We start from the raw sequence: 12,809 nt of genomic DNA, 5'->3' as shown, positions 1-12,809 counted from the left end.
AGGGGGTAGGTGATAGTCATGTTGGCACGGCACACCCCCTCCGGCGCGTGGCCACACCCATTTTTTCCGGGCGCGCGCACATACTTATTTTTGTGTGTGTGTTGTTTTTTTTTTTTTTTTTGGGGGGGGGGCACCACTCTTCATCTTGTCCTGGGCTCCGAAAACCCTAGTTACGCCTCTGGGTTGGATACAAAATCACGGCAGTCTGGATACTGACGGACAGAATACTGACAGCAAGATAATGACAGTCAGAATCCCAACGGATCATGGTAAGTATTTTTAACCTTGCCCTAACCCACCCCTCCCACAGCCTAACTACCCCCCCCCCCCCTTCCGCAGCCTAAACCTAATGGTCCCCTCTCACAGACATAAGAACCCTTACCTTGCTCCTAGTGCCTAACAGTAACCCCAAGGCTGGTATTTTATTTATCTTCGTGATCCATGAGTTTGACTCTCGGGATCCTGCTGTCAGTATTCTGACAGTTGGGATCCAGATTGCTGGGATCCTGACCGCATCCCCACCAGAAGGATTTCAAAACTCTATTTGCTCTTTCATATTCTCCCATAACATCGCACCCAGCATCCTGACAGTAACAGAGAACATTGTGCTCAGTACATTTATCTTGTTTAATGTAAAAAAATACGTGATTATCTGTGATTTCTATGTTTAGTGTGAATAACACCTTAAACCTTAGTGTGTAAAGGTGTGCGTGTACATGTGTTTAGGCCAGACTAGATGGGCCAAGTGGTTCTTATCTGCCGTCAAATTCTATGTTTTGTGTTGTCTTAACATGAACTTTTTGTAACATAGAGGAGCGTAGACGTCTCATATCGACTTAATAGAGCATCTGAACATCTGAGTAGGTGACATCAGAAACATCTATCTTCCAGCCAGTCACTGAAGATTGCCAAACCTTATTGATACTTGATAGCAGCATTAACCAATTCAAAGTACAAATATCAAGTTTTGTAAGGGACAGATTTTAAATGGGAGAATAAACTGTGTAGGCACTGACTTTGGCATGGAAAAAAGCTGTGGCCGCTGCATTGTAGCACTTTGTATAAAGTTTCAGAGACAGCCTTCGTATACAAACTCAGACTCTCACACAGATACACAAGTGTCATATATCAAATGACTCAGCACAGTCTCCTCGTGCATCCTAGTCCCACCGCATTGTGACTAAGACTCAATTTTTGGCAAAAAGACTCTTGAAGCTAGCACAGTCTCATGGGATCTGGCATGCCAAGAAGGGCTATTTGATGTGACTCCAGCAATAATGTATGAGGACTTATTTATTTATTAACAATTTTTTTTATATAGCGCAGCAAATTCTGTTGCACTCTACAACTAGAATGAACACTTGGATCTGTCACTACTAGAGATGTGCGCTGACCCCCCCGTGTTTTAGTTTTGGATCTGTATTAACTTTGTGTTTTGGTTTGTCAAAATCGCGCTAATGTGTTTTGGTTTTGATTTGGTTTTAGATCTCTATTTTTTTTATTGATAAAAACTGCTAAAATCACATAATTTGGCCCTTTTTTAGTTCCTCCATTGTAAATTAACCTCAATAACATTAATTATTAACAGTCATTATCCACTCAGTTTTGACTACCTCACAGCTCACAATATTCTTCATCAATACTGACTAAATGCTGGGTGGCAAAACTAAGCAACAATGCAGTGGCACAAGCACAGGAATATATATGTGTTTCAAAATGTGTTGTGAATTAGTAATGCAAAGACCATTAGCAATGCTCTCCAAAATAATGCCCATTATGGAAAGAAAAGTGGTGCAAGATGGAATTGTCCTGGGGACCTCCCACCCATTTTTATGAAGGACATGCACAGTTTAACAAACTAAGCACTTCAGCGATAGGTACTGCCACTTTTTGTGGCTGAAGTTCTTGGTTTGTTTGGGCCCCCACAAGCTAATTTTTTGAAAGGACTACCTCCGATCCCTAATGAGGAGGGTGATGATAAGTGTGTTAATTACATTATAATGTTGTAGAATAAATTACATGAACTCACCGCAAATTACATAACATGGAGAAGGTGCCTAGATGGCTAACGTGACTTCTTCTGCTAACTTTGTCCTCACAAATGAAGCAGGTGCCTTCACAAATCTTGTCAGGATTTGGATAAAAGTAATCCCACACCCAAGAGGTGGCTTTTTTGGTCTTATGTACAGGCATCACAATCACTTTCTTTTTATCACGGGCAAGAACTCTTCCACCAGGTGTCTTGATGTGACTTTTGGGGATGATGCTGCCACTTGTGTTCTGGCTTTGGGGGTCTGGAGATGATCATAATAGATTGTCAAATGCACTAGTTGATATTTAATGTGCTTTGCTGTGTGTTTCCACATTTTATTTGAACTTTTATTCTTACTCTTACACTACTTTATGACTACCTTCTTGCTAATCAATCTGTTTTGAGTCTTTATGATTGCTGCATCATATTTTAGACACATTACTTTTGCTCTCTTTTAACGTGGAGTGATTTAAGTCGAGGATGTTATATTAGGTTCACATTGTGCCATTTTATTTCTATGTCATCATATGTGTCTTCTGTGTGATAATGTATGTACTACAGTATATGGGAAGGATTCATGTCACACTACTGTATGTCCACCTGGCCACCCTCCTTTATCCTCCTTTATATGTTAACCTGATGGCACATCTGGACAGTATACAAAGGAGTATATATACATACATATTCACACATATACACACACATATTCACACATATACACACATAAATATATATATATATATACACACACACACACACACACACACACACACACACACACACACAGTACTGTGAAAAAGTTTTAGGCAGGTATGTAAAAAATGCTGCAAATTAATACTTTTCATAGTATTAATAGTTCATTTTTCTAAATTAATGAAATGCAAAGTGAATAAACAGAAAATGAATCTAAATCAAATCAATATTTGGTGTGACCACCCTTTGCCCTCAATACAGCATCAATACTTCTAGGGTACACTTGTAGAAAGTAAGGGATATTGTAAGATTATAGTCAGGTGTATGATTAACCAATCCTACCAAACAGGTGATAATGATCATCATTTTCATATGAAACATAGGTTGAAACACAGCCATTAACTTAAACAGAAACAGCTGTGTAGAAGGCTTAAAACTGGATGAGGAACAGCTAAACTCTGCTATAAAGGTGAGGTTGTGGAAGACAGTTTCATGTCAACAGTCATTTACCATGGCAAGACTGAGCACAGACACAAAGTAGTTATACTACATCAACAAGGTATTTCTCTGGCAAAGATTTCAAAGCAAATTGGGGTTTAAAAATGTGCTGTTCAGTGTCTTGTGAAGAAGCACAAAGAAACGGGCAACGTTGAGGACCGTAGACGCAGTGGCCGGCCAAAGAAATTTAGTGCATCAGATGAAAGACACATCATGCTTACTTCCCTTCTAAATCAGAAGGTGTCCAGAAGTGCCATAAGCTCACAACTGGCAGAAACCAGTGGGACCCAGGTATACTCATCTACTGTTCGGAGAAGTCTGGTCGGAAGTGGTCTTCATAAAATAAATTTGGCCAAAAAGCCATACTTTTGATGTGAAACTAGGCCAAGCTACTCAACTATGCATGAAAACATAGGAACTGGGGGGTAGAAAAATAACAACCGCCCTGCTGAGCTCCTTCAAAAACTGTGTGCAATTGTACCTAGGAAAACTGATGCTGTTTTGAAGGCAAAGGGTGGCCAAACCAAATATTGATTTGTTTTAGATTTTTCTGTTCATTAACTTTGCATTTTATTAATTGATAACTACAATCTATTAACACTTCTATTTTTCTGTCAATAAGTCTTCTGTTAGCAAAACTATGAAAAGATATAGAGAGAATTTCTGTTTAGGGGTTGGAAAAGTTCAGTTTGGTATTATTATTGGTACTTTAAAAATTCTCTTATATCTAATAACACCCATTAAAAAAAGGCTTTTAGCCTTTCATACCACAAATACACAAATTATACAATATAAAAATGTATAAACCTCACACGTCAGATGCATCCACTCGCCACTCAAGCACACTTATTCTATAAAATAAAGACACCACAACTGTAATTGGCGTGAAAAGGGTCAGCTTTTATTTTCTGACTGAGAGGAAGGCCTATTAAATGCTAAGACTAAAAATGCAGACTTCCCTCTCTAACTAAGGTGGCGGGGAGAAGAACGGTTAAACATAATAAACGTAACATGGGTGAAAAAAACATTGTAATACAGAAAAAAGCAAGCGATAAAAGCATATGTGTGAGGGAGCCTTCTGCCCCCGATGTTCCGGGATCGGCCTCCTGCCTCCATCCCGGACATTGAAAAATCAAAAATCCAAGGACAGGGGTCGACCTTCTGCCACTACCCCTGCCCACCAACAGTTGTAGGGACAGAGGTACGCTCCGCCCCTACTGGGTAAAAAATTGGGCCACCGGCCCCGCCATCCACATATGTTTATACCAATTAATGGACTCCACTTGGTAAAGTGATGCCTGTAAACTAATTCAAACGACTAAGAAAATTTTTCTAAAAGCACACCCAAACTTCTAACCTTGAACTCATAGTTAAAATTAAGTAACCGTTCAGAAACCGGCCACCCAAAGCCGACACAAGGAGCACAACTGCCGAACAAAACCAAGTCCCCAGGGAGGGAGGGCGGGTCACGAAAAGAGCTGGAAGAGAGGCAGGAAGTATCCTGTCAGCTGCATATATGCATGACAGGCCAGCCCCCTCTCCATGATCCAGCCAATAGACCCCCGGCCCTCTCTATACATTCCTCCCAGCAAAAAACATTAACCCCTCACAGGCCAAGGTGATGCCTCGAGCGGCGCTGCGGATGCCCAGACGGTGCGTTTATGCCGCTATGGTCACATTATGTTCCCTACGCGGTCTTAAACCTCACACGTCAGATGCATCCACTCGCCACTCAAGCACACTTATTCTATAAAATAAAGACACCACAACTGTAATTGGCATGAAAGGGGTCAGCTTTTATTTTCTGACTGAGAGGAAGGCCTATTAAATGCTAAGACTAAAAATGCAGACTTCCCTCTCTAACTAAGGTGGCGGGGAGAAGAACGGTTAAACATAATAAACGTAACATGGGTGAAAAAGACATTGTAATACAGAAAAAAGCAAGCGATAAAAACATATGTGTGAGGGAGCCTTCTGCCCCCGATGTTCCGGGATCGGCCCCCTGCCTCCATCCCGGACATTGAAAAATCAAAAATCCAAGGACAGGGGTCGACCTTCTGCCACTACCCCTGCCCACCAACAGTTGTAGGGACGGAGGTACGCTCCGCCTCTACTGGGTAAAAAATTGGGCCACCGGCCCCGCCATCCACATATGTTTATACCAATTAATGGACTCCACTTGGTAAAGTGATGCCCGTAAACTAATTCAAACGACTAAGAAAAATTTTCTAAAAGCACACCCAAACTTCTAACCTTGAACTCATAGTTAAAATTAAGTAACCGTTCAGAAACCGGCCAACTGCCAGGTTACCAACCTGCCACCGCCACCGAACTAACCACTAACTAGAGGGGCTAAAAGCCGACAAAACTAACTAAACACTAATCCGAAACGACTACCTAAGGGGACCAAAGAACGTGAATAATGTCATCCAAGAAGATCACCATGCCAGCTGGCGACAAATGCACCCCGTCAGACCGGTATAGAGTCGGATCCCGGAAGGAGATACCACTGTGCGGCATGACCAGGCCACCATGCTGGAGGACAGCACGACCGACAACCGAATTGACCCGCCTCCGAACTAGGTCAATCGCCCCGGGGTTAAAGGCTCCACGCCAAGACCGCCGGGGAACGATGTCTGACCAGAGGATCAGGCAAAACGGCCAGTCAGCCATAAGTTCCAACAGCTGGCGTTTGATCTCGAGGCGAATGTCAAGCCTCGTGCGGCGCACCAAATCATTGCCACCGAGATGCAAGACCAAAAACAGCGGATATCCAAACCGGCCAACTGCCGCCCTAAGCCAGTCCCGCAGGCCGTCCCAGCGGAGGCCTCTACACCCCAACCAGCGCACGGCCCGCAGCTCTGGAAACCAAGTCGTGTCGCAGGCCAGAGCCGACACGGACAGCCAATAGATGTACGAATGGCCGACAAACCATATAAAGTGCGGATCTAACAGCCGTCCTGCAAAAGAAGGGTGTGATGAAGGTAAATAAAATGAGAGAAAGATGGCAGATGTAAATGGACAATCTAACTGCGACCCTAACGGGGAGTGGGGGGGGCACCCAATTTGACTTGAGGCAAAAACAAAACTTCGTTAGCCGGCAAAAGCCGTAGTAAAACCAACGATAAAACAAAAATTCCTCAAGGCCCCCGCAATCGCAAAATACAACTGCGACGAGTGGCTAGTCCTCAAATGGGCGCACTGGGAGGAAAAGGCCTGATATAGCATCTGACTGCACCAGACCTCCACCTACCCAGTGCCCGGACTTCGACTTCGGACCAACCCGCCGCAGCGGCTGCTGAAGCAGCGCCGATGCGGAAAGAGTGAGTCCCATAGTCGGCCGGAGAGAGACCCAGGTACAAAAGACAACGTCCCAAAACCGACCGGAATTGATATCTGGTCAACGGGGAACCGTCACTATGGACGAGCCACCCGGGGGGCGTCGGAGGCCGAAGGGACGAATAAGCCTGGGCCGCGGCAACTGGACAAATGCCCCGCGCATGAGCCCAGCCCATTCGAACCCACTGCCCCCTGCCGACTACGTCAGTCTTGGAGCGCTGAATCCTGCACCACAAACCGTCGGGGCGTACGACGACGTGGGCTGCCAGCATGGGCGAGGCAGAAGTCCGAGAGACGGCCACCAGCTCGCCCACCCTGAATGCACCGTGGAAGGCCATCGTAAAGGCCGCCATGAAGAGGCGAACTTCGTATTCCGAGGAGCAAATACTCCGGAGGGGCGGGAACGCCCGAGCCCAACCTTTCAACACCCGCCGGAGGAAAAAGGACTTCGTAAAATCCGCTTCCCCCACAGCTGCAGAAAGTATGATATACCCGCCAAAATCCTGCTAACAGACGCCCGCGAAATCCCGTCGGAGTACAACATCCAGATATATTCTAAGAGTAAATCGTGAGAGGTCTTACCACGCTGGCCTTGCTCCAGGAGGAAGCGACTCCACCGCTCCCAGGCGGCACGATAGGCCGTAAAAGTAGCAGGGGCCAACGATCTGTGTGCTAACTCCTCCAATCCGGGTGGATGACCTGCCACACATAAGCAGGACATGATTCCCCATGGAGTAGCGCTGCAGGAGCCAAGCGCCGAAACCGCTGCCAATCGCCCCGAGACAGGGCATCCGCAATTTCGTTACGCACGCCAGGGACATGTTTGGCTCGCCACGTAATGTTGTTCACCAAACATAGCAAGACTATCTGCGCAAGGACCCGCAGGACCGGCAAGGACGCGGATTTTTGGCGGTTTATGGCAAAAACCACGCCCATATTGTCGCACCAGAAGATAACCTGTTTGTTACGCAGGGCATCGCACCACAATTCCAGAGCGACCAGAATAGGAAATATTTCCAGCAACAGCATGTTCGTCGTGAGGCCCTTGCTAAGCCAGGCCCGAGGCCAGGGACACGCGCACCAACGGCCTGCGAAATAAGCTCCGAACCCGTAAGCGCCAGAGGCATCCGTGAAAAGCTCCAGGGCTGGGCTAGACACAGCCGCCTCCTGCCAAAGACAGATGCCGTTGAAACGAACAAGAAATTCGTCCCAAATCCGCAAATCCCTTCGGATTTCGAGAGACAACCGAAGAAAATTATGTGGGCGTCTAACCCCCACGGTAGCCCGTTCCAATTTTCTACAGAAGACCCTGCCCATGGGGATCACCTTGCAAGCGAAGTTAAACAGGCCCAATAAGGATTGAGCCTGTTTGAGAGTGAGCTTGCCCGCCGCCAGCGCATATAGGATACCGTCGTGTAAACGCAACACCTTGTCCGCAGGGAGCCGACACAGACCACCGACCGTATCAATCTGAATCCCGAGGTAAACCAAGGAGACGGAGGGTCTTCTCAGGTGCCACCGGAACTCCGAAGTGTGCGAAGAGGGCAAGAGCCCCCTGCAGCAAGAGGACGCAGCGATCCGAGTCTGATGGGCCGATAAAAATGAAATCGTCCAGGTAGTGCGAAATGCCCCGTTCGCCCGTCTCCTGCTGGAGACACCAGTGGAGGAAAGAACTGAATCTCTCGAAGTAGGCGCAAGAGATAGAACAGCCCATAGGGAGGCACCGATCGATGTAAAAACCATCATCCAGCTTAAAATCCATAAACCGAAAGGCGGACGGGTGCAGCGGAAGGAGGCTGTCCAATTTACGGGTGCAGCGGAAGGATGTCCAATTTACACATCACTGCCCCAGGGCCAAAAAACCGGATGGTGTCAATGGCTGAATCAAAGGATAGGTAAACAACCCTACACTGATCCGGAGGGATGGCATCATTAACCGATGACCCCGGAGGACAGGACAGATGTTGGATAAGGCAAAATTTTCCCACGGCCTTTTTGGGCACTATGCCAACGGGGGACAATACCAGGTCTGGCAAGGGGGGTTCCCAGAAAGGGCCAACCATTCTACCGAGCGCCACCTCAGCCTCCACCTTCTGGCGGAGCACGTCCGGAAATTCCCTGGCCGAGCGCAGGTTCGTACCCGCCCCGGGACCCACCCGCCCATGTATAGGCAAGGGGAAGCCCGATGCGAATCCCGAGTGTAAGAATTGGGCGTCCGCCGGCCGCGGGTACCGTCGCAGCCAGGGAAGGAGTGCCCGAAGTCTAATTGGGGTGGGGGCTGTGGCCAACGCCAGAGGCCGCGGGAGCGCGACTCTGCCGGGTCTGCGGTCCGGAAGCCCCTTCGGCCCCAGGACTGGGACAGTCCTTAATCCCGTGGCCCCTCCCCACATCGGATACAGGAGTGACGAAAACGACAGCGGCCGCCTAAGTCGCATTGGGCATTATTAAAAGCAAAGCATTTTCCATGCCCCGCGCGCCCTGAACCGCCGCGAAAGCCGGCAGAACGAGAGGCAGGACGTTTAGTCCACCTCCTCGTCGTGCCGCTTTCCTCAGTTCCGAGCACAATTCCATATCTTTCTTACCGAAGTTATAGATCTGCCGCCCGTGTTGTTTCCGCCGAAAATCCTCATCATAACGATGCCAGGCCGACCCTTTATACTTATGGTACAGAACATGTATGAGGAATTGATATCGCACTATGTTCATATGTTCGTCCGGGCGAGTCTCTAGGTAACATGCAGCAAAGATCAACATGCATCGTACCCAATTCGGGTAGGAGCGCAAAGCGTCCTCGCTGCCCTGCCCCTTTTTCTTAGCTGAAAGTAAGGCTTTTCGATCGTCACTAGTAAGAGCGAAAGTATTCACATATTGGCCCTTACGGATCCGGTCCCGGACCCGGGGCCTAAGACCACGTTGCACCGCCGTATTAGCGCAGTGCACGGTGTCCGATTCCACCGAGACTTGGGAGGCGGACGAGGTTGAATACCGACGCTCGCGCCGTCTGCGACGCTTAACCCTGTGCAAGCCGCCGTCCTCGGAGGACAGGCCCTCCGAGGACGTGGAGGCAAGGGAAGAGTCCATGTACCGGCGCCTGCGGCTGCGCCTGCTGCGCTTGCTGGAAACCCTACGCACACTGCTGCCGGCGCTAGAGGAGCTGGAGCGAGTACCCGATCCCAAGCCGCTACGGGGTGTAACCGCGCTCCCCCGGGACCAGTCGGGGTCCGATGAAGACTCACCTGCACGAGAGGGAACACCGTCCATCCCAACGGCCACCGGACGACTCGCGGATGCACCAACAGACTCCATTTCTGACTCGACGTCCGCGGCTGGGGAGACAAAAGAGACATGGTTGCCCTGCTCCCCCACCGCGCTCGCAGCAGCCGGGAGCGGGGCAGGCGGGGGAAACGTCGTGCCAGAGGACAGAAGCGGGGCAAGAGATTGCGCAATGCTATCCGCCAAAGAAGCAGCGGGCCGCCCAAGTCCCCCGGGTACGGAGGATAACAAGGGCGCCACCGCTGACACAACAGCTGCACAAATGGTAGACAGAACGGAGGCGTCCACCAAGGGTGCAGCCGACGTGGCGGGCGTAGGAAAATCAGAGCCGCCACGCGAGTCATGCTCTCTACGAAAGGATCGCAAACCCCCCGTTGGGAGCAAGGACCCGGATGATCCCTCACTGTCGGCCATCACGGTATCGCCATCCCGCTGCTATAAATCCCGCGCCAACCGCCCACGCCGCGACCTCCTCCGATCCCGAGCATTGGCCACCGGATGAGAAACTGAAGAGTCGTCGCTACTGGAAGGAGGAGGCGCAACGTCGGAACGTGACCCGTCCGCAGCAACATCGGCGGGAGCCGACCGGACACGGGGAGGGGCGGGACGGACGCCCTCTGGCGGCGCACGCCGCCCCCTGATGGGGTGAGTGACCCCGGTCGGAGCAGCATGGCCATGGGCGGCGGCAGCAGCGCCATGCGCCAGACGAGGTACCCTGGAGGGGGGGGGGTACTCCGGGGCCACCCCGGCAGGGGAGGCCCGGTGGGCTGCTCCACCGCGGGCGGACGCAGAACGCCCCCGGCGGACGGGCCCCGCCCTATCCGAGACAGGTAAAGGGGGACGCGCAGTAGAGGGGCGACGCCCCGCCCTGGCGGGGGAGGGCGCAGGCCGGACCTGACTGGGTGAAGGGGAGGGCCTAACAGAGGGGCCAGGCCTTATCTGGGCCCCCCAAGTAGCAGGGTCAACTGTGCCACGCGCGCGCTGCCTGGACTGAACAGGTCTGGCAGCCGCGCGACCCCCCCTCCCCCCCACCAACATCAGCCGAGTGGAGAGGATCAGGCCGCTGATTCGCGGGCCGGGTCCTCCGTCCCGGCCCCATGTGATCAGAGCAGCCGTGGGTTGCGAGCGGCGGGCTCAGAGACGGCAGGACACCATCCCTAGCCGTGCTCCGCGTACGTCCCCGGCCACCCAGCGCTTCGTTCCCCGCCGCGGCTAGCAGCGGGGACGGAGAGCGCAAGCGCGGGGGAGCCCGGCCGCGCGCGCCCCGGGTCTCCCGCACGGCAGCCGCAGCAGTCCTTCCCCGTGCCGGCTGGATATCAGACGCATCCAGGAGCCGGGCGGGGAGGCCAGCGGCGCGGCTGGGACGAATTCTAGCGGCCATAAGAGTTTAAGAACAAGAGAAGCAAGGATAGGAAAGGGGATATAAGAAAGGAGTAGAGGGGATACAAAGGGTAAAGCACAGAGGAAAGGGAGAGAAAAAAGTTAAATAGGATGTGAGCAGGAGAATAAGGAGAATTATAATGAATGGGAGCAATACTTGCAGTCCTCACGAAAAGAGCTGGAAGAGAGGCAGGAAGTATCCTGTCAGCTGCATATATGCATGACAGGCCAGCCCCCTCTCCATGATCCAGCCAATAGACCCCCGGCCCTCTCTATACGTTCCTCCCAGCAAAAAACATTAACCCCTCACAGGCCAAGGTGATGCCTCGAGCGGCGCTGCGGATGCCCAGACGGTGCGTTTATGCCGCTATGGTTACATTATGTTCCCTACGCGGTCTTTACTTACAACATGTAAATTTAGTTTACACAGTACCAAAGCATAATTATACAATACACATTTGTGACAATAGCTGTAAGATTTTCACTCCTAAAGTCAGATTTTTTTTTGTCCCCACTCCGGAGGTACAGCTTCTCAAATGTGAATCCTCACTGTGGATCTTACTGTTTCTTTACTCTACGAGTTTCTTCTCCATAAGAGCCTTAATCATGGTTTAATCTCTGTAGTGATACAAACTTGAAACAATAATGACGTATCAAACAGTTGTATTGGACAATATAGTCAACCAAGTAGAATCAAGATGTATCAAACAGTTGGTCCACTAGGCAAATCAGAGCCCAAATAGAACTACATGGACTTTACTCCTTGATTCCAAGTACATCTCTGAGTAAACAATTCTATAGATGCGTGTAAATGGTGGCAGCAATCAAAGAATAGCGATATCTACTTATTTAAGGGGATTGAGCTCCAAAACCTCAGTCTGTGTGAAAGCAATACATTGCATCCCTGATGAAGTCTGACATGGAGATGAAATGCGTAGGGTAAAGAAATGGTAAGATCCATAGTGAGGATTCACATTGAAATCCTGTACCCCCAAAGTGGGGTCGAAAAAAATCTGACCTCAGGAGTAAGAATTTTACAGCTATTATCACAAATGTGTATTGTATAATTATGCTTTGATACTGTGTTTTAATAAATTTTTATATTGTATAGTTTGTGCATATATGGCATGAAATTCTAAAAGCCTGTTTTTAATGGGTATTATTAGTTATTAGATCATTTTTAAGGCATTAATAAATAATAATACCAAAATTTAACTTGTACAACCCCTAAAGAGAAATACCTTCTCTTAGGAGTATATTTACTAAAGTGTGGGTTTATAGATCTTGAGACATTGCCAATTGCAACCAATCAATCAGATTCTAGCTTTTATCTTCTAGAAGGTGCTAGATTAAAAAAAAGTAGAATCTGATTGGTTGTTATGGGCAACATCTCCACTTCTATAAACCTGCATCTTAGTAAATATACCCCATAATGAGGGTATATTTACCCGCATAATTAAAAAATAGTTACAGATTTCATAAAGTTCGTCCACCCAATATATTCTTTAGCTATACATATATATATATATATATATATATATATAGCAGGTGGAAGGCGGCACTCCAAGGTCTTAGAAAACACTGGAAAAGATAG

The 12,809-nt window shown here is 49.0% G+C and overlaps 1 protein-coding gene across 3 annotated transcripts in view; it reads left to right on the top strand.

Annotated features, from left to right (window-relative positions):
• The window catches only part of WNT10A (Wnt family member 10A), a 345,036-nt gene that overhangs the window by 170,846 nt on the left and 161,381 nt on the right, over positions 1-12,809 (top strand). The window lies entirely within an intron of this gene.

This window comes from Pseudophryne corroboree, chromosome 7 (assembly GCF_028390025.1).
Source record: "Pseudophryne corroboree isolate aPseCor3 chromosome 7, aPseCor3.hap2, whole genome shotgun sequence".
Taxonomy (NCBI): domain Eukaryota; kingdom Metazoa; phylum Chordata; class Amphibia; order Anura; family Myobatrachidae; genus Pseudophryne; species Pseudophryne corroboree.
Note: the sequence above shows the minus strand (reverse complement) of the source record. Positions and strands in the feature narration are given on the sequence as shown.